The sequence below is a fragment of the Nycticebus coucang genome, chromosome 2 (assembly GCF_027406575.1).
Source record: "Nycticebus coucang isolate mNycCou1 chromosome 2, mNycCou1.pri, whole genome shotgun sequence".
Classification (NCBI taxonomy): Eukaryota; Metazoa; Chordata; class Mammalia; order Primates; family Lorisidae; genus Nycticebus; species Nycticebus coucang.
The window spans coordinates 111,187,528-111,210,634 of NC_069781.1; the positions used below are offsets into that span (position 1 = coordinate 111,187,528).

General features: G+C 41.3%; 1 long non-coding RNA gene across 1 annotated transcript; it reads right to left on the reverse strand.

Annotated features, from left to right (window-relative positions):
* Positions 1–864: 864 nt before the first annotated feature.
* LOC128576715 (uncharacterized) lies at positions 865–21,175 on the reverse strand. Its single transcript, XR_008377489.1, has 4 exons — positions 20,385–21,175; positions 10,625–10,873; positions 7,678–7,754; positions 865–1,782 (listed from the first exon to the last, which is right to left on the reverse strand). It is a non-coding gene; the product is annotated as an uncharacterized LOC128576715 (long non-coding RNA).
* Positions 21,176–23,107: the final 1,932 nt, after the last annotated feature.

The window sequence follows — 23,107 nt, forward strand, 5'->3', positions numbered from 1 at the left end:
CCCATTCCTTTTCTCATTAGATCACCCTGAAAACTCATTGAGACCAGAGTTTTTGTTTCCTGAAAGGGACCCTAGTCCTCAGAGAAGTAAAGTGATTTTCTCAAGGTCATCCAGCCCGCAGGCTTATGGGCCAGGTACACAGACTTAAGTCCCTGTTCACTCCGTCACATTTTATGCCTTTAAAATATAAATCTGCAACAAATTTAAGTGGCAAATGAACGAAGCAGGTTGAAATAAAATATCATCATCTGAAGCTGAAGATCTTACAGTGCGGCCAGTAGCACATTTTTATTTTAAACAAGTATTTGCATAAAGATTGCTTCTGGTGTCCTCTCATCCATATCAGTTCAAGTCTTCATTCCCTTGGGTTACTCAAGGTCAGGTATGACCGTTTATTCCTCTAAGAGCAACATTTGCATTTTAAGTAAATTCCTTCTGAAAGGTAGTGACACTTACTTGTCATGCCTTTCCTTAATTATGAAGATCACGATTTTCCTGGACTCGCCCATGAGAACTGTGCATTGTAAAGCATAGCCTTTGCGAGTCTTTTCTTTTCAGACATAGCCTTATCCAGTTGCTTTGAAATTCAAATGAAACTTTCCCCTCCCTGTGGCTGGTTTTAATGGGGGTTGACACTGTGACATCTGTGTGTGACACCTGAAATACGGAGCAACACCAGACTCCCAAGCACAAATAGCATTTCTGTCACTGTAGCGCCGTAAGTCTCTCACCAGGTTGCTGTTCCGGGGAACAGCAGAAGCCCTCTTGTTCAGTGGCCTCTAGGCCAGCGCTTCCACTTGGCCTTTAGAGAGAGGACAATGGCCAGTGTGCACTAGCCTAGGCCTTGCCGTCAATGACTATGACACCAGAATGAAGCAGAGTGAGCAGGACCCGGAGCCCCCACCTGGCCAGCAGGCTGGCAGCACTTGTGAACAGCCAGCCACCTGCTGAGGCTTCCGGCATCCAGTACACAGGGTGCTCACCTCCATAAACTGTAGGAGAGAGTGTGGGGTGTGGGCAGCCTTCTGCTGAGGGTCTGCACTCCAGGTATTTTGCAGAACTAAGTTGTCATCATCGGTAATAAAAAGCACTTGCATATGACATAATAAGCTGAATTTAATAATGAAGAACACAAAGGCTCACTTAGAAAGTGACAGAGATCAACTGTAGTCATTTCTCATGTGAGATTTCTTGGTCTGCAGCAGGTGAATTGGTGCCAGTCATAAAACTAGACCAGAAGTGATCTCCACTAGAGAAAAATGCACGTGTGCACACACACCCCCCCACACACATGCAGGAACGCACATCCAGTCATGCAGAGATGTAACTATTCTCACACTCAGTCACACACATGCACACGTGTACATGTGCCCTTGTCTGTGAGTGCACGCATACTCCTGTCTGGGCATGCATGTGTGTGCCTTCACCGACATGTGCACATGAACACACATGCAACACACGGACACACATAGCACCTAGTTTGTTTTATTTCAATCTCAGAACCAATTTTAAAAAGAATTTTCTGTTTTTTGTGTTTTTTTTTGAAGTTCTTTAAATAGACATCTATTTCAAATGCTGGAGTAGGACTAACAAATACTTCCATCTCCTGCATCGTGTGGATGGCCACGTATGGAGAGGCTGGTCTACAAGCTCCAGCTTGAAGGCAGGCAGAGCACTGCATAATTTGATCATGCCTTTCTTGTAAAGAATTCCAAACACTTCGTTGATCACTATCTTGTGTCCTTTACCTGGGAGAAGACAGGCGCTATTATTCCTACTTTCCTAGAGGAAAACAGACATATTGTGTAAGTCAACCAGCCCTCGGTGGCAGTGCTGGGGCCAGGGAGCCTGTCCTTTGTAACTTATGCCAAACTGGAAATTTTTCATTTTGTTTATTGCCATGAGTAGAGATTATGTATGTATATATTTCTGAATCTGAAATAGTATAGAAACAAGTCTTTAATGGACAGTATTTTAAAAGCCATAGGAAAAATTGCTGTACATTTTCAGAGGTTTTTCGTGGAGGCAGATGAATAACTGAAAATCAGTAAACTGTCAGCAAATGATGGGATTTTCATATATAATGATTGCCTGGGGTGTCTTTTAGAAATATGAGAGAATGAGAAATGTCAACTATAAATTGACATTGGTCCCAGCCCTCAAACCACCTTTCTAGAGCTCTGGCAATCCCCGGAAGCTGCAGAAGGAGCTGTGTCCCAAGACCCACCGTTCCCCTGTGCCCTGGTTCATCACCTGGTCACCTGTGCAGGCATCAGGAGCCCCTCCCCTGTGGCTGTGGCTGTGACTCTGCCAGCTCCACCACCTGCCTCCTCTCTGGGCTGCCCACAGAGGGGTACGTACACTAACCTTTAGCTAGTGCCCATGGAGCCCGAGCTCTGTGCATTTTAATTGGCAATGGAGCAGCAGGGTCCTCAGGCCCTTGCAAAGAAGCAGGCTCCATGTGCACTGCTGATCCTTGGGGGACATTAAAAATTCAGAGCCACTTTACTGTGTTCTGAAAGTGCTCTTCCCCTCCTGTAAGCTTTCAAGGCAGGAGTTCTATATTCATGTGTTTGCCGCTGTGATCCAGAAAATCCTTTTATTCCTTAGGAAGCTGACTTATTCTAAGGAATAGGATAGACTGGAATCTTTTCTCATTTCCTCCCTGCTTGTTGCCAGGGCCTAATGGCTCAGATGGCCCATGTATTCCTCAGGCCACTTAGCAAATACTCTGTCCGTCCCTGGGGAAGGCTGGACCCAGCCCTCCCCTTTCCCTTAAAGTCTTTACACATAAGCCCGACTCTGTGAATCTTGGTCCTGGCCTGCTCTTCCTTCCTCTGCTGTTTTACTAGAATTCCCACTGGCACCAAGGGGATGGAATTTTCACAGCCCATTTGCTATCGTGTTGGAGCTTTTCACACACTGTGAGATTAATGGTGGAGGTGACATCTGAGATGCAGGAAGAAGCAACATTCATGGGCAACATAAGAGGGCGAAAGCAGTGGACGCTCAAAAGGACTCTGGAGGCCAGGAAGTGGGTCCACTCCACACTGATGGTGGAGACAGGGTCCAAGTCCAGGTATTGTGATAACCGAGACAGGGGCTCAGACAGCATCTCCATGCTCCACTTCCCATTCAAAAAGAGATCAAAATAAGTGCTTTAACAATCCACAAATCCTGTCTCCACATTAGTTTTTCCTTTTGTTTTTGTGATGCTTGATACATGTAAATAAAACCTGAGCACGCTCCCCACAGTGGGACACATATTTATTCTGGCCACCTGGGGCATCATCATTAAAATATAGGAAATGTGACTAAATTTCATAAAATCTATTTGGTGTGGCTAGTAAAATTGGAGAGGTGAGATCCTGGTGGGGATTGGTATACTAGGACATTTTATGCCAACTTCTATAAGAAAAGAAGAGTTTGCTTTGTGTCAGTTAGTGGTATAAAAATCAGCCATTTTTAGACAGATGACAGACAGGTGGATGGGGACTACGGGCACACAAACGCACATGCAGATATATACACACAGTGTCTTATGCTCTCACATGAAGTTAAGGATAGCTGCAAGTGTGAATTTTGGAATTATTATTTCTTTTCATCTGACTCACTTTATTGTGGTAGTCTGGAACCAAACCCACAATATGTCCAAGGCATAACTATATAAAGTTCTTTTTTTTTTGCAGTTTTTGGCTGGGGCTGGGTTTGAACCTGCCACCTCCGGCATATGGGGCTGGCGCCCTACTCAGTTGAGATATAGGCGCCGCCCTGTATAAAGTTCTTTTTTCTTAGTTTTTATTTTTTAAATTTTATTGTTTTTAATGGACATATAATAATTGTACATATTTATGGGGTACATTGTGATGTTTTGGTATGTTTTAAAATCTTGCAAGGGCCACTGAGCACCTGCTGCACTCACTTCTCAGTGGACTGGGGGTGTCTTAGGTGAAGATGTAGTGGGGACAGGTGAAGGTCCAGGTGCCAGCACAGTAAGGCCTCCAGCAAATGGCTGACCCAGTCAGTGGAGGGCGCTGAGGCTCACATGCCTCTTCCAGTTAATGCATGAGCTTTAATGTACCCTACTTGGCCCTCCTGGTGCTTTAAAGGAACTGGGTCTGGTCAGTTTGCAGAGCCCTGCAACAACAGAGCTGGCTGGGCTTTGGAAATGCCGCCAGGAAGGAGGACTTGGTTCTAGAACTTTGCCCCTGTGACTCCCCTGCAGCAAAGGTGCTCCCAGCATGGGGCTGGAGACAGGAAAGCCCCATTGTGCCTTGTTTATCTATCTCCTATGTTTTGTTCAGTCACCTCCCTCAGGGCAGGCAGGAGCTGTCGTGTCCTCATAACTAGCACTTTCCAAGACTGCTAGGTTGATTCTTAAATTCAAGAGTCATTCTGAAGGAAGTATAGTTAAAACTTATAAATTAAATAATGGTTTTCTGGAATATGGCAGCACCATTCCCGAGAGCCTTGGGTTACTGCAACAATCTCTTGGCTAGGTCCTGCTGGCCCTCCCTGCTGCGCCAAGTCACCCACTCAGCCCTGCCACAAGGCCTACCTGGTGCAAGAGAAGAGAGATCTGGAATAAGTATTCATTTTTAAAGCACAGTGCAGACATATCAGGACCATCATGATAGGTGTGGGGACCCCAGCAATGGGGTCCTGCAGTGGGGGAGAGACTGGGCTCAAGACCAGATACAGCAAGGACAAGTAGGGATTTATAGCAGAGGAGCAGGTAGGAGTCAGCAAGTGGAAAATTACAGAAAGGAAACATCAGGATTGAGGGGGATTCTGGCTAATCTGACCTCATGGGATTCCTGCTAAAGACATGCCAGGGTGCCCAGACATCACCTGGGGGGACGAGGCTGAGTATCCTAATCAGATATTGAGAGCAATTAGATATCAAGGATGGGGCGTCTGGCTAAACCAACTCAGTAGGATTCTTGCTCAAACTGGACAGTGCAGACATAGACATCAAAGTGCAAGAGTCAGGCCTAGTTGAAAAAGAGTTCAGAGGGTGGGGGTCTGAGGAGAGTGTGTTCCAGGAGGCAATCTTGGTCAAAATCTTGCCTTGCACTCATAAAGCATGGTATGTGCACAGCATGTGTTGCAGGGAGTTTCAGAGGCTCTTCTGAGAACAAAGGGCCCCCACACCTACTGGGCAGTGGGGTCAAGGGGCAGACTCCAAGCCCCTCTGCCTTCTGGGACCTAAAAGATGATGGTGAGGAGGGTGCAGGGGAGGTTCTATGAAGAAGCTCCAGAAGGCTCTTTGCTTGTCACCTGTCCCCAGGGGGATGGGCATGTTCTTCCAGCAAATGCCAAATGAAGGTGAGTTGACCCCGAAAACCCATCCATTGTGCCCTGGAGCTGTTACCTGACTCAGAACAGTATCAGAAACTGCCTGGAGATTTCTGTGAGGGCAGAGTGGGATAGCCCAACCAGCTTGTGTCCCGAGGGCAGATAGACATTTTAAAGCATGGACCACGGAGGCCTCGTGGGCCTTGACAGTAGCCTAGGATAGGTGGTGTCTGACTCTGCTAGGATGTAGGTACCATCTTCTGAGAACCCACAAGAGTCCCAGGAGGAAAGAGAGTCCCACAGCTCATGGAGACAAAAAGTAGAATTTTGGTCTCCAGGGGTGGTGGGAAGAAGATAAGTTGTTTTTTTTAATAGGTATAGAGTTTCAGTTTGGGAAGATGAAAAAGCTATGGAGATGGATCGTGGTGACATTTGCACAAAAATGTGAGTGCACAAAAGTCCATTTAGCTGTGCACTTAGATGGTCAATTTCATGTTGTGTATATTTTATAACAATTAGAAAAGAAGAAGAGTGGTGTGGGCATCTACCACCCAGTGGTACTAAGGTCCAACTAAAACATCCCCAGTGAGATAATTCATCACTCTCTTCACTGTCCCCACCAAGGCCACCCTGGAGATCTGAGCAGCAGGGGTACAGCCAAGGGGAGAATAGTAAGGAGTCTGATCTTGGACAAGAGATAGAAACTTTGGTTTAGATTGGGCTGGACATTCAATATTTAATCACCAGATGGGGACTGCTACCTGTGATGACTATGACAGTTGGTTCTGGTGGTGCTGAAGTTGCCCTCTGGAACCAGAGGAGGGAGAAATGTTTGACATGCTCTGTATAAGGAGGAAAAAAAAAATCTATTTCCTAATTCTTCCTTCCAAGCCCAGTTCATTTGATAAGAGTTAAACATATCTGACTATAGGATTTCTTATAATTTGCAAAAGATAAGTCTAAACAAAGGCTAAGGCAAAATTACCTGGAGAAACATTGCTCGGGCTATAAGGGTTAATATGGACAACATACCAAGAACTTTTACAAATTCATAATAAAAGTGAAACAACTTACATAAAAAAATGGGCAAAGCTTATTCATAGATAATTCACAGAAGAGTAAATGCAAATGATTGATGAACGTGCTTTTAAAAATACCATCTTACATGGAGGCGTGGAAAAGCAAATGAGAGTAAGAAATTGTATCAATTTTTCTCCATCATATTGGAAAAAGTCATATCAATAAAATCCATTCTTGGTGAGAGTGAAAGGACAGGGCATGTCAAACATTGCTGTTTATTGTATTTTACATGCACACATGTACACACACGCAGACATGCATCCACCTCATTTACACTCTTCTAGTTTGCAGAAGTTGAGTCATATACACATAGCAGGGGAATAATGATGTGTATTCCAGCAAAAACTGCAAGTCTGCCAATACAGAAAAGTTAAATAAAATAGCTACATATCTAATATGGAATATTATTCAGATTTTGAGCATGTTGAATTATATCCATGCATGTTGAATTACAAAGTCTGACAATTTAGTTTGTGAACTTACCACTTAAGTTGGTTGCACTATATAAACAACTCAGGAGAGTTTCATAACCTTGGTATATCAGTATCTCACAGCTGTTTTTTTGTCAATGTGCAGTGGTGTCTTGCTGAGTGGTGTTCATTATTGTTGTGTGTTTTTGTGTGCCATCATGAGAATGCTGAAGCTTGAATTAAAGCAACAAACAAACATTAAGTTTCTTTTTAAACTTGGCAACAGTGGAAGTGAAATCAGGGACACGTTAGTCCAAGTTTATGGGAATAATGCCATGAAGAAAACCACAGTGTACGAACATTTTTCTGAGGCACAGAGAAAGTGTCATTGATGAAGAGAGGTCAGGGCACCCAGTTATGAGCAGAACAGACAAAAACATTCCAAACATTCATCAAATTATGTATCAAAATCATTGCCTGACTAGAGAAGCACAGCAGAACAAGTAAATGCTGATAGAGAAACAGTTAGGAAAATCTTAACTGAAAATCTTGGCATGAGTAAGGTGTGGCTCTTGTATCATGTCAATGCACCAGCTCACACAGCACTGTCTATGAGGGAGATTTTAGCCATTAAACAAATAACTATATTGGAGCACCCTCCCTATTCACCTGATCTGGCCCCCAGTGACCTTTTTCTTTATCCAAAGAAAGAGGAAATATTGAAAGGAAGACATTTTGATGACATTCAGGACACCAAGGGTAATATAACAATATGATGGTCATTCCAGAAAAAGAATTCCCAAATTGCTTTGAAGGGTGGACAAGGTGCTGATGTTGATGCATAGCTTCCTAAGGGGAGTACTTTGAAAGTGCCCATAAAAATACTCACCAGTGAAGGATGTGTCACTTTTTCTAGGATGAGTTTGCGAACTTAACTGTCAGGCCATATATTAGCATGTCCACATTCTGAAGTAAAGAAAGAAGTTACACAGATGTGGAACATCATGACCGCCCCCTCCTTTTTTTTTTTTTTTTGTAGAACTCAACAAAGACAGATGTTTATTGTCTGGTATTTTTGTGTGCCCATTTGCGTCTGAGGGTCTGGCCATGCTGGATGTGTGTAAGACACAGGCCAGGCCCTCAACACTGGTTCCATGATGGTATTAGAGATATACAGGAAGAGAAATAAAAATTGTAAAACATAAGCACCTACAATGTTAAGTAAAACAGTTATTATAATGCTTCTTTCTTCACATATATAAAAATAAATATGTACAGTAATTAAAACCAAATGTAGGAAGATAGGGAAAAATGTCATGATTAAAGGGTCAGATTGTGAAATCTTTTGTGTGTGTGTGTGTGTGTGTGTGTGTGTGTGTGTGTGTGTGTTTTTGGCCAGGGCTGGGTTTGAACCCGCCACCTCCGGCATGTGGGACCGGCGCCCTACTCCTTGAGCCACAAGCGCCGCCCCAGATTGTGAAATCTTAAGCCTTCAGTTTTCTTAACAAATTTTGCTTTGGAATAACTTCAGGTTTAACAAACAAGTTACAAAGATATTAGAGAGTTTCCATATATCCTTTGTGGAGTTTCCTCCACCATTAGTATTTTACATTATTGTGCTGACTTTATCAAAGCTAAGATATTGACATTAGTGCATTACTATTAATTAAGCTATGTATTTTATTTAAATTTTATCTCTTTTTTTGTACTTTCCTCTTTAAGTTCCAGGATCCAGTAGTCCAGGGAACTACTACATGTCACATGATATGATGATAATGATGGCCTGTTGTGTGTCACCTTAGGATGGCTTTTAACACTTAACTGGGCTATGAAGTCTTCACTGCTTCTCTATTGTCTCCAGGGCTTTAATTTTTACTTCAATATAATTTGCAATAAATTAAAAAAATGTTTTTAATGACTTGATTGTTGTTTAAATGGGCTAGTTTTACAAGACACTCGGGGCCTTCTTGATGCACGCAAACTTCCCTTCCTCATTGGGCTCATCTTCCCTCTTCTCTCCATCCACCTTGGTGTTTTGGCTATGTGGACTGCATTGCATCGTGCTAATGCCACCTTCTCATTTTCCATCTTGACTCCAAATCCATGGAGGTCTTGACTTCATTTCCTGTCCAAGTCCTGGGGCACATGTCCACAGATAGGCTGGTTACTGATCAGTCTCTCCTGACCTCAGCTTGGCCGCATGGCACCTGTCAGCCCATGGAGAGAGTGTGTGTGTGTGTGTGTGTATGTGTGTAAGGAGTGCTCTCCTGATGGCACAGCATGGTATATGCCCTGGCACCCAGCTCAGTGTCTTGGAGTGTGTACGACATATGAAAAGAAAAACAAGGGGGAGAAAGAAGAGAAATATCAAATCACATCCTTCTCCCAGTGTCTTCCATTTTGTTATTCTTCTTCAGTCAGCTTTGAGTATTGGAGGGGTACTTAGTGTCATTGGAATGGTGGGTGGACCTGAAATATATTTTCTTTTTGGTTAAGATGTCTGTGAAAATAACTGGTATTCATAACAGTGTTATGTGTAATAGCTGAATGTGGGAGTAACCCAAGTGTCCATGAACTGATAAATGGATACACAATAGTGGTCTATCTATCTATATACTGGAATGTTGTTTGGCCTTAAAACTGAAGGAAATTATGTCACATAAGACAAACACACATAGACAAACAGTGGATGACTCCACTGGGTGAGGTCCCCAGAGGAGTCAAACTCAGATTCATATAGTACAGTGGTAATTGGGGGGAGCTGGAAGAAGGAAGAATGGGAAGTCAATGTTTAATGGAAGCAGAGTTTCAGTTTAGGGTGACAAAAAGTTCTGGAAACAGACAGTGGCAATGGTTGTACAACATCGTGAATGTACTTACTGCCACTGAGCTATACACTTAAAGATTGTTAAAAAGATAAATTTTATATTATGTGCATTTTGCTACATTTGAAAAAATGATAAAAGAAATAAAACATTTGTGAAAATAATCTTTTAAAACTGGTTTACAGGGTGACTAAGCACTCTCTTCCTGTCCTCCTTTGTGATTGAAAACAGAAAATTAATCATTTAGAGAGAGTCTGTTAGGCGTGGACCCCCAGGAGGCAAGAGACACAAAAGGAGAGCCTGGTGACTGGAACATTTTCAGTTTGTGCTGTAACAACAAGGAGGAAGTGACAGAAATGACAGTAAACAATGGAATAAAAGCTCATGAGAAAGGTAAATTATAGTGCAAAAAGGGAAATACAATGAAAGAAAAGCCATGACTCTTCTTGGAGTGCCATGACTCTTCTTGGCCAACAGCAAAGACATAGTCGCCCTCTGTCCCTGGATGGTCACTCCCCCCCAGGTTTCAGAGGGAGGCAAGGGAGTGACTCACCCAGGGCCTGCAGAGTCCTGGAGGTGCACATACCTCACATTCACATTTATTAACAGCTGGCAATATGTGAGAGGCTACCACTCAATACTTTTTACAAAAGCCTAACCCATTTAAAAAATAAAATAAAAAGAAGAAAAGTAGATTAAGAAAGAAGTAGGATGGCTCATGGGCTGTGCATGAAATGCAAACAGTGATTGTTTTATCATTTAGGTCTAATGTAGGACATTTACTTATGATGAGTACCTAAGTGTTAGTAATTCCATGCCAAATTCTCATGCCCTCTTCGTGTTAATGGGAGTATTTCAGTGAAACTTAAGGATTCACCTAAGAAGGTTTTGAAGGTTTAAGGCCTACTCAGAGGTGTTAGTTATCTATTGCCACATAATAAATCTTGTGGCTTAGAACAACAAAACTTCAGAATTTCAGTTTCTGCGAGGCAGAAATTCTGTATGGCTTACCTGGGTGGTTTGGCTCTGGGTCTTAAAGCTGGATTTCAGGTGTTGGTGGGTGTGCCCTTACTCCAAGACTTGAGGAAGAGGGTAGGTCTGCCTCTAAGATCACTTTCATAGCTGAGGATAGGATTCCATTCTTTGCAGATGTTGAGTGGAGGGCTTCAGATCTCCACTGGCTGATGGCCAGAGCTTTGTGTCCCATGCCAGGGGGTCCCTCCATAGGGCCACTCAGCTCACAGTAAGGCGATTAAATTCCTACAGAGTTACAAGCAAAGAATAAGGAGGATGAGCAAGCCAGAGCTCAGAATATCTTTGTACCCTCATAATAGACGTGACATCTTACGACTTTTGCCATATTGTCTTTGCATGAAACAAGTCACTGGGTCCTGCTCTCATTCAAAGAGGGAGAAAATTACACAGAGTGTGAAAACCTCAGGTATCAGGGACCTTTTGGAATCTTCCTACTATAATCATGATGAAAAATGCTACTCACGTAGTTGGAAACAGGCTCATGGTGAGTTATAGAAATTGGGACGTGACTTGGGACCCAGGTTTCCCCTTTTCTGACAATTATCTGTGAATGTGAAGTGCCTCATTAGTGTGTGGAAGGAGGCAGAGTGCAGGAGCATATCGAGATTCCTCTTGGCATGGTCCTTTTCAAGGAACCCAATCAGGATAGAGTCTCACCTCCTGGGAGCAAGGAGCAGACACTTTCACCTTCGTCAGGAGCAGGTATCCTCGTTTCCAAGCCTGGCCTAGACCACTCAGGGAAATGCAAAGGGGAGAAAAGAGAGAAGACATATCACAGCCCACTGTCCTCAGGGTAGGGTCCCTGGAGAGATGCCCATGGTCTTGTGTTCCATGACCTGGCTGGCACAGCTAGGGTGCCTGCACATGACATTTTATTAAGAGAAACAGCTGTTGGAAGCCACCCTATGGCCAGGCACACATCACTTCACTTAGCTCTCACAAGGGCATAGTTGAGGGGGGATTGTTTCACCTCCCGTTTTAAATCTGGGGAAATTGAGGTTGGGATTGAACCATCTGCAGGAGCACTGAAGATGGTTTGTGAGTGATTGAACCCAGATTTCAGTGCTGGTCTGGGTGGCCTCATACTTTTCACTTCTCTGTTCAAGAACTTGCGTGCAGTGTCCATGAGAGGCGATCACAGTGGAAGTGACCAACATAAGCATCACTTAACTACCAGACAGTCATCTGTGAAGATGGGTTGGTGACAGTTGCCCTAGGTATGTGTTACAGCCTGAAGCCACAGTGATGAAGCTGTTACATTTAGCTGAAGGACCCTATGTGCACTGGAGTGTTGCAGAGGGCGCTGAGATGTGGGAGGACTGGAGTGGTCCTCTGGAGTCACAGCTGCACAGAGTGGTGTCCTGCCAGGGAGGCTGCTGACACCCCACTTCGCCCTGGCTTTGGTCCCACAGTGTTCTGAGGACAGTGTGCTCCTACTCACAAAACGGGCAATGTGACACTCAGTAAGAGCCAGTGCACCTTGTGACCTGGTGCTATAAGAAAGGGTTGCTGGAGATTTAACCAATGGTTGTTGGGTAGAAGCTGGTCTTTTTAAAGTATCACTGGTGGTACTGGTGCTAAAGCCTAGAAAAGCTGGGAAAGGGCTTTTTTAATGGTAGCTGGAATGCTGAACAAACACTACTTCAGGATGTAATCAAAACCAATTTCATTTTCATCTTTTGTGGTCCCTGGATGAAAATCTGGACAGCCCCATGACCTCTCACTTTGTTTTCACTTAACAGACAATCCTAGACTCCAGTTAAGTCATGCACAGTCTCAATTGACACATTAGAGTATCCAGTCTCCCCTACCCGGGATGAATCTCCACCTCCATGCCCATCTTCTTGCCTGCTTCTGGGGGGTGCCCCTTAGTAAGGAAGAGGTGGTGTGTATCTTCTCGTGACCATCCTACTATTTTTTTCTTTTCTACATTCTTCTCCAGGGGACCTATATCCCTGGGAGTTCTGTTTTGCATCCTTTAGGTTAAGCCTGGGGAAAGGGGAATTTATTACTAAGGGGTTCTCCAAAGAAATGGATGCACACACACACACACACACACACACATGCACAAACAAACACATTTTATTTCTCCAGGATAATTGCCTAGAAGTGTAATTTATTGGTTATATGGTATTTGCATATTTAAATTTTTTGAATATTTAATTTTTTTTTTTTTATTGTTGGGGATTCATTGAGGGTACAATAAGCCAGGTTACACTGATTGCATTTGTTAGGTAAAGTCCCTCTTGCAATCATGTCTTGCCCCCAGAAGGAGTGGCATACACCAAGGTCCCACCCCTCTCCCTCCTTCCCTCTCTCTACTTTTTTGAGAAATGCCAAACTTTTCCAGAGCAGCAGTATCATTTTACATTCCCATCAATCACGTATGCATGATCTGGTTTCTCCACATCCTCACCCACATTTGTTGTTGTTATATATTATTTTATCCATTCTGTCAATTGTATAAAAATATCTCATTGTGATTTTAATATACATTTCTGTAAAGGCTGATGATGTCAAACTTTTTTCATATGCTTATTTGCAATCTGTTTATATTCTTTGACAAAATGTCCCTTTTTACCTTTTGCCTATTTTCTAACTGAATTTTTTTAACTGTTGAGTTTTGAGAGTTATTTATGTGTCTATACTAACCTTTTGTCAGTTAGATAATTAACACATATTTTCTTCCACCACAGAGCTTGTTGTTTCAGTCTCCTACTGAAGACTGTGTCTTTTCCAGAGAAAATGTTTTTAATTTTGATGAAGTGCAAAGTATCAAATATTCCTTGTGGGTCATGCTTTTGATGTAGTTATCTCACTTTAGAACCTGAAGACTTTTCTCTCTTTTTTTCCTGAGAGTTTTGTAGTTTTATGTTTGTGAACTATTGTAAGTTTTGCATAAGGTACGAGAATTAAGTGAAGATTCATGTGCTACAGATGTTCAGACACTTCAGAACCAGTTTTTTGAAGATGATATTTTTTCCTCCATTGAATTCCTTTTGAAAACTTGTCAAGCATAAGTTGGGCATATTTGTATGGGTCTATTTCAGGATCTCTCCCCTATTCTATTGATCTACATGTGTGTTCCTCCAGCACTGCCACACAGTGTATATATCTGTAGTTGTATAACAATTCTTGAAATTGGGTAGATTAATTCCCCCTAAGTTATTCTGCTTTTTAAAAGTTGTTTTAGCTATACTAGCTTTTTCATCTTTCTACATAAATGCTAGAATGATGTTATCTAAATCCGCAAAAAATCTTGCAGAGAATTTGAAAGGAATTGTGTTCAACTTATAGATCAATTTCAGAATTGACCTCCTCATAAGTCTTTAAATCTGTGATTGAATCTATAATTTAGCCTGTGGTTTGAATCTATGATGATATTTCTCTTCATTTATTTGAACCTTTAATTTTTTTGATCAGTATTTTGTAGTAATGGTCCTGTACATACTTCATTAGATTTATGCCTTAGTATTTCATTTTTTAAGCTATTGTGAATGGTATTATGTGTCCACATGGTATTTTCTAGAGTGCGGAAATATAGCTGATTTTTGTATGTTTATCTTTTATCCTATTATTAGTTCTAGGTGTGTTTTGTAGATTCTTTAGGATTTTGTGAGTCTCTCATTTACAAATAGAGACAGTTTTATTTCCTTCTTTTCATTCTGTCTTTTTTTTTTCTTATCTTATTGCACTGGCTAAAACTTCTGGCACTGTGTTTACTAAGAATGATGAGAAAATAGACACAGTTCTTTCTTCCAAATCTTAGGGGGAAAGCATTCACACCATTGAGTATAATGTAAGCTATAGTTTTGTGGACGTTCTCTGTAAAGTCAAGAAAATTTCTTTCCTATTACTATTTTCTTAAAGTTTTCTTTTTTCTTTCTTTTTTTTTTCCCCTAATAAGGTTAAATTTTGACAATATTTTTTCTACATTGGTGCAATCAGGGGATTTTTTCTTTAATTTGTTAATATGGTCGATTATAATACAGATGATCCCTTTCTTAGGATGGATCAATTTAGATTTTTTTCAACCTGATAACAGTGCAACATCAGCATGTATTCAGTAGAAACTGTACTTTGAGTACCCATATAACCATTCTGTTTTTTACTTTCAGTAGCATATTCAGTAAATTATATTAATATTCAACATTTTATCATAAAATAGGGTTGGGTTAGATGATTTTGTACAACTGTAGGCTATTGTGTTTTGAGTACATTTAAGTTAGGCTGCGCTAAGCTATCATGCTCAGTAGGGTAAGTGTATAAGTACATTTTTAACTTATGTGCTTTCAACTCACAATGTTATCGGAACAGAACATCACCGTAAGTGGAAGAGCACCTTAATTTATTATTGAATATTAAATTGGCTTTGAATTCTTGAAAAATATCCATGTGGTCATGATATACAATTATTTTTATATATTGATTTTTTTAAATGTTAAACTATACTTGAGAGGGATTCTAGGGAGAACAAAATCTGCTTGATCATGATGTACAGATATTTTTATATATTGTTAAATTCTATTTGCTAATACTTTATTATGCATCTATTTTGCATCAATTATGCATCTATGCCGGTCTGTAGTTTTCTTTTTGGTATACTCTATCCAGTTTTTGTATCAATATACTATTAGATTCATAAAATTAATTAGAAAGTGTTTTCATCTTTTCTATTTTGGGGAACAGCTTGGATATTGGTGTTAATTCTTAACATTTTATATAGAATTATTTAGAACTGTATGAGCTATTTATTTGGTGTGGGAGGAGTTTTAAAATTACTAATTCAATTTTCTTAAAAGTATAAGTCTATTCAAATTATCTATTTCGTATTTTGTTAGTGGTAGTTTGTGTTTTTTAAAGAATTGGTCCATTTCATCTAAGTTATCAAATTTATATCTGTAGAGTTATTGACAGTATTCACTTACTGACCAGTAGATATCTGTAGGGTCTATAGTGATATCTTCTTCTTAATTACTAATATTGACAAGTTATTTTATCTCTTTTTATTTTTTCAGTCTTGCTTTTAATTTTATTTTATTGATCTTTTTAACTATTTAGTTGTTTCATATACGGTCTCTATTTTTTTCTTATGTTTTATTTTATTGATTTCTGCTTTTACATTTATTATTTTCTTCCTTCTTCTTGCTTTGGGTTTATGTTACTCTTTCTGTCTCAATTCTTGAAGTGAAAACTTAAATTATTGATTTGAAACCTTTAATCGTTTTTAATGTACCCATTTAGTGCTATAATTTTCCCTCTCCCCATGCTTTAGTGACATTTCATAAATTTTGTTATGTTATATTTTCATTTTCATTCAACTCTGTGCATTTTAATTTCCCTTGATACTTCATTTTTACTTATAGATTATTTAGAATTATGTTGTTTAGTTTGTAAGTATATTGAGATTTTCCTCTTATCATTCTGTTATGATGTCTTATTTGATCCCGTTGTGGTTAGAGAACGTATTCTATCTGATTTCAATCTTCTTCATTGTCCTTAGGTTTGTTTTATGGCCTAGAATATCAATTTTTTGCTATATATTTTGTAGGCACTTGAAAATGTATATTCTGTGGTTGTTGCATGGAGTATCCTATAAATATGGATTAGCATCTCCTGATTAATGATTTCTATGGTTTAAATGTTTGTTCCCTCTAAAATTCATATTAAAATGTGGTTGTTATTATAGCTGTGGAACCTTTGGAAGGTGATTGGACCATGAAGGATTAAATACCCTTTTGTTTCTTTGCTTTTCCACCACGTGATGATATAGTAAGAGGGTCTTTGCAAAATACTGGTACATTGATCTTGGACTTCCCAGCCTCCAGTATTGTGAAAAAATAAATTTATTTTCTTTATAAATTATCCAGATTGTGGAGTTTTGTTATAACAGCATAATATGGACTAAAATAATGATGCTATCAAGTTCTTCTATACCCTTGCTGATTGCCCGAGTTTCATCAATTGTTGAGAGGTTTGTGAAGTAATGGTGAACTTCTCCTTGTAGTTCTATCAGGTTTTGCTCACATATTTTACAACTCTGTTGTTGGGTACATGTAAATTTCAGATTGCTATATTTTATTATGTTTTACTGGTGTATTGATTTTTTAACATTATATAAGGATGATTTCCATGTCTGATCATTTTCTTTTCTCCACAGTCTGTTTTATATGATATTAATTTAGGCATTACTGCTTTATTTATTGTTTGTATGATCTAAATTATTCTGTTTTTTTATTTTTAACAAGTCTATTTAAAGTATAGACAGCTCCTTATAGACAGCATGTAATTGAGAAATGTTATTAATCCATTTCATGTATTTCTGTCTTTTAATTCATCTATTCAAGGTAATTATATCTAATGTATTATAATTACTGGCATGCTAGAGCTTAAGTCTACCATTTTATTATTATTATTTTCTATTTGTATTCTCAGTTTCTTTCTCTGTTTTTTTTTCTTCCTGCTTCTCTGCGGTTTACTTAAACATGTTTGAGATCTCATTTTTATATGATATTGTGTTTTTTAGTTTATCTCCTGATACAGCATTTACAGAGATTGGTCTAGGTATTACATTATACATGCACACATTATTAGAATCTACTGGTATTGTCAATTTTCCAGTTCAAATGAAGTTTAGAAACCCTACATACTCCTTTCATCACTGGCTTATATGATTGTATTAAATATTCTCTCTTTATCCATTTAGAACCACTTCATTCTTCTTTGTTTTGCTGAAATTGTTAAACATAATTTAGAAACTCAACAGCAGGACAGTTATCTTATTTACCCACATTTTTTTTTTCTGATTGTGTTCTTCCTTTGTTCCCGATATTCCAAAATTCTTTCTTTATAGCTTTCTTCCTATTTATAGGATTTCCTTTAGCCATTCTTTTAGGGTACATGTGATTGCAACAAATTAGCATCATTTTCTTCTTCTAAGAATGTCTTCATTTTCTCTTCATTTACATATAGGATGAATTGATATGTAGGATTCACATAGAGGATACATGATTTGGACCTTACAGATTTGTCTTTTTTCCCCCAACACTTGAAAAACATTGTACCACTTCCTTGAGGGAAGGGGAACTCATTGTTTCTTATGAGAAATCCATTGTCTTGCTTTCTGCTTATAGAAAAGGTTTCATTTCTCTCTCACTGCTTCAAGATACCTTTCAAATGCAGGCACTTAACTGTAATTTGTCTTGGTGTAGATTTAGTTGAGTTTATACTACTTTGGATTTGATTGGCTTCTTTAATCTCTAAATTTACGGAATTTTGTTTTGTTTTGTTTAATTGTGTTATAGTCCCACAGATCCCTGAGACTGTTCATTTTTTAAAAGTCTTCATTCTATTTCTCAGACTGGACCATTTCTGTTGTTTTGTCTTCCAATCCACTGATTCTTTATTCTTTTCCCTCTATTCTGCTGTTGAGTCCTTTATTTTATTTATTTATATCATGGTTATTGTATTTTTTAGTTCTAAATTTTCCTTTTGGTTCTTTTTAATCTTTTCTTATTTGCTGAAACTTTCAGTTTTTTCATGTTTCAGCATGTTCGTAATTGCTCATCAAAGCATTTTATTATGACTGCCTTCAAATATTTGTCAGAGAATTTTAACATTTCTGTCTCCATGATGTTAGATCTATTGTTTGTCTTTTTGACTTAGTTTGAAATCTTCCTGGTGCTTGGTATAACGGATTTGTGATTGAAAGTTGGAAACATGAGTTTGATAGTGTGGGAAATTGAATCTTGCTTAAGCTTTCCTTTTAATTCCCTTTTACTTATGCCACTCTAGCAGATGAAGAGGTGATGGGGAGTTTGGGGTTGCCTCTTTCCTTCCAGAGGAACATGAAGTCTATGTTTCCCACTGGTTTTTGCTGGCACGAGTGGAGCCACAGTTTTCTAATGATGTTTGACTAAGAGTAGAGCATTTATTTGCCTAAAATTTTCTGTCTTGGAAGCTATGTCACTTCTTGTCCTTTAGCCAAAGACAGCAGTCTTTTTAAGGTATTATTTTTGTCTGTGCCTTTTTCCACCCCAAGTCAGTTTTATGAGGAAAAAAGAAAACCTAGGAACCAGCACCCTGATGATCCATGATGAGACATGGGCTCCCAATTGTGACAGCTGGTCTGTCTTCTTCTTCTTCAGTCATGCTTTATATACAATGTCCAGGCTTTTTAGCTGTACTTAGTGGCAGAAATAGGGAAATGTATGTCTATTCCATCTCCCCAGAAGCAGAAGTTCAGTAAGGTTATTTTGCAACCAAGAAAAGGCCATGAAATGCTGGAACTATGGTTTTTGGGGGAGAAAAAGTTTTAGAAGATAGCTCAAAACAGAAGAAACTGGAAGATGGCAAAAATTCTCCAACATGGCAAAACCCAATAGGTAATACTTTTCAATGAAGCACTTGTTTCTGTGACTAGATATTAGGATAGGAGAAAAGCAAAAGAATGAATAAAACTGAGGTCTAGGCAATCTACTAATAAGAGAAAAGTGTGGTTAGTAAAAAACAGTAGCATAAACTAAATTGTGCTGGAGAAGATTATAATCTTTAAGAGAGCTTGATCTGTTTAAGGTGATATCCTCAAATAACAATGAAATTTTTCCAGTTTCTATTTCTGTTCCTAACCCCAAGGGGAGTTTTATTATTCTCTTCATCTGGACAGTGTGTTCTATGAGTTTTATATTTATTTACTTTTATTTAATCAATAATGGATTGTTTATGTAACAAAAGATCAATTATTTGTTTTATCAATCAGATAAAAAGCTGATTATCTGAGCTGAAATAAAATCTTAAACCCATGCTTTTATGAACCTAATTTGGTGTCCTAAGAAGGCTGGTCCTTGGTGGGTGTTTGAAGGAGACTGCAGTAGTCTGCTGGGGCTGCCATAACATGCAGCACAGATGGAGTAGCTTAAGAAGACATTTATTATCCCTGGTTCTGGAGGCTGCAAGACTAAGATCAAGGTGTCAGGAGGGTTGGCTTCTTCTGTGGCCTCTCTCCTTGGCTTACAGACAGTGTCTTCTCCCTGTACCTTAACACTGCTGTCCCTCTGTGTGAGCTGTGCCCTAATCTCCTCTTCTGATAAGGACTCCAGTCACACTGGATTAGGGCTCACTCAAATACTCTCATTTACCCTTACAATTATCTCTGTAAAGACCCTATCCCCAAATAAGGTCACATTCTGAGGCCCTGGGTATTAGGACTTCAACATACAAATCTGGGGGGATACAATTAGCCTATAGCAGAGGGTTAACCCACACAGGACCACCGCCAGCATCCAATATCACCTTTGCACTTACCTGAGGTACTGGCAGCCTGGCCTGCCCTCGCATCCCACTTTCTCTGTGCTTTTCCTTATCAAAGACTTGGGTCCTTCATCCTTTTCAAGTTCTTATCTTTGTCAGATAAGAGAATTCTATATCATGTTTTTTTTTTTTTTTTTTTTTTTTAAAGATTCATGTATTATTACCACCACGGTCAAGTTCTTTCTAAGAATGCAAGTGTGGCACTTGGCTTCTCTCCCTAGCAGGGGCTGCCCCAGCTCAGCGTGCAGAGCCTGCCCACCGGCCTTCCCACCTCTTCTCCCCTCTGCTCCAGTCAGGCCCACTTTCACAGCTGAGCCCTGAAGTACAGGGTCATTGCAATCTGCCCATCATCTCCCACCTACCAACTGTGCATTTGGTTCAGAGGTGTCATGGCATCAAGCATCTTTCATCCCACACCCCATTTTACCTTTTCCCATCAGGATGAGCCGCGTCAGCTTCTTGCAGCCAGGTCCGCATCTCGATCACAGGTGGATGAGCAACCCCTTGCATGCCTTGGATTCTCTGTCATGTCAGATGTCTCCTTCTGATAGCTTTGGAGGTTTTCTCCCCACCTGCGCTGTCAGCCACCTGAGGGCATCTTCCTCTGTCTCCTGACACCTAGTGCTGTAGGTTAAAGTAGCACAGTATATGCCACACAGATGTTTACATCTTCATTGCAGCCTGGACTTCCTGCCTCCAGAAAAATGCAGTGGAGGGAAATCATGGTCACTTGTTCTGGCTGTCCTCCTTTTCTCCACACCCAGCTGCTCCCTGAGGAGGAAGGTCCACTTGGGGAGCAGATTTGGCTGGTGTTTGAGCAGAGGGGGCAGGGGTGCCCACACACCCTCTCTGCTATGGTCACTGGGAGGCAAGGAGAGCAAGCATTTAACTTCCACTTGTAACCTCACAAGCAAGCAGCCCCCCCAGAACTCCACCTCTTCACACTCTTCACACTGGGGTGATTCTTCGGCTTTTTGAGGAAGGGGCTAAGTTGTCACACATCGGGTATCTCTTTTCTCCAGTTGTCCTGCTTTTCTATCTCTGTAGGACAGCACTCACCTCTCCCCTCCAAGACCCAAACTCTCTGTATCCTGCTGCACCCTCCAGACTTCCCTGGTGGGTCAACAGGCAAGTTGAAGGTCTGTGCTCCAATTCTACACTCTCCCAGCTCATGTTCAGCTCGGGGCTAGAGCCAGCCCCACAGCTCAAACTCGAGTCACTGAGGGTGAAGACTGTGGCCAGGGTGCAAAGGGCTTCCTGTGGTTTACTGTTTATAATGCTCAGAATGGCCCTGTGTGCTGAGCACCTGTGGTTGGCCTCATCTTACCAGTGGGGAAAATGAGTCGCAGAGTCAATAAATAACTCATGGGAAATCACCGAAGCTTTAAGCGGCATTGTTGGGATTTGAGCTCATCCTACCACCAGCTTCAAGGCAATGATGGCTCTTTCCAAAAGCGCCTATGCTTCTAGGAATCACACTGAACCAACTGATAGATTCTCTTTACATCTTGCCCATTATCTGTCCTGAAAACATGCATAATCCACAGGTATTCTAGAGGCCTCAGATGTGCCTTTCAGAGCCAGGGTGGGCCAGCCAGACAGCAGGCATAAGCCCTGGGGCAGGAATACCCCTGAGAGCCAGTGGGAGACGGGGCAGGACAGACATCAGGGGAGGGACAAGGGACCCTGTCATCAAAGTGAGCCCAGGCTGGGCAGCTAGGAGCCCCGGGGTATGTGGGAGGTCACTACTGGGAGAGTCCGGCAGGTGGCACTGGAAGAGGCCCCTGTCCCAGCCTGAGTGCTGCAGCTCTTCAGGGCAGACAGAGACCTTCTGGACTCCATGCCATGTGGGTGGAAACTGGCAGCAGCTTCCTCAACCCGATTGAAATGCCAGATCTTTAGAAAACCCTTCCCTTTAGCCAGCCCACCCCACTGTGAGTTACTTGTCATGTTCTCGTCCAGTAATTCTGCATCTTCCATTAAAGCAGCTCTTTCACGTACACTGTGTTTCTCTACCCAACCCCCACTCCTGCCAGCTGGAGACAGGGACTCCTCCCCTCTACAGCTACACCATTGGTCAGGCAGTGGGGGATGCACAGAGGCCTAGCAGGGCTGAAAGCTCAGTGGCCTTCACCCTGGGCCCTGAGAAGGGAGGGCACCAGTGTCAACAACTCCAAGATGAAGCATAAGGAAAGCAAAGTTTGTCACAGGTCAAAACGATTGAGGTGAACTTCCCTGGGCCCCTTCCTTGCCTTCTCGCTAACTAATGGTGTGTACTGTGCCAAACAACTTAATCCCCTCCCTCGGGAGATGTTCCTGATTCGCACCTGTGCTCAGGGCTCCTAACAGAGGACTCCATGAGGGGGTTGTGTCTTACTTAGGGAGGTGCCTGGTGCAGGGCAGGATTCTCCCTTTTTTGTACCTGCCTTGTTGGTACTAAATATGTTGAAGTCCCAGGTGTCTGAGTTCTGATGGAATTGGCCCCTTCATGTCCTGGTGGTCTCCGTGGATGCAAGAGCAGGAGGAGGAGAATGGGACGAGTCCACCCACAAGTGTTTTCACCACACCCTGGGGCCTCACAGGTAGGGCAGCCAGGGGTACCAAATAGACATGCAAGATGCCCCGTCCCCCCTGAGCTTCAGATAGACAAGGCCTAATGTCCCAGTGCAGGAATGTCCCACACAGAATTACAGCTTCCACTGGGCAACCGGTGAGGATGCTCTTCAACTTACAGTGGGGTCATCTCCCAGTAAACCGGTTGTTGTCTGAAAACATCCTAAGTTGAAAGCGCACTTACTACACCTACCTAATGACCACCCAGCAGAGCCCAGCCCACCACAAATGCGTGCAGAACACTTACATCAGCTGAGTCAGGCAAAGTCAGCTGACACAAGCCTATTTTATAATGAAATGTTCACTGGTTCATGTAATTTATTTAATACAGAGAGTGAAGAGCAGAATGGTTGTGTGGGACTCCATGCCCAGCTCACGCCGACTGTGCAACATGTCCCCGCCATTGTAATATCAGACACTGTAAGTCAGGACCATCTGTATTTGATCTGGAGCTCTCCCAGAGAACGCTGACCCTCCTCTGCGCTCTTGGGAGTCCCCCTTCAACTTCTTCTGGGCCGCCAATGGAGCACTCTCCCA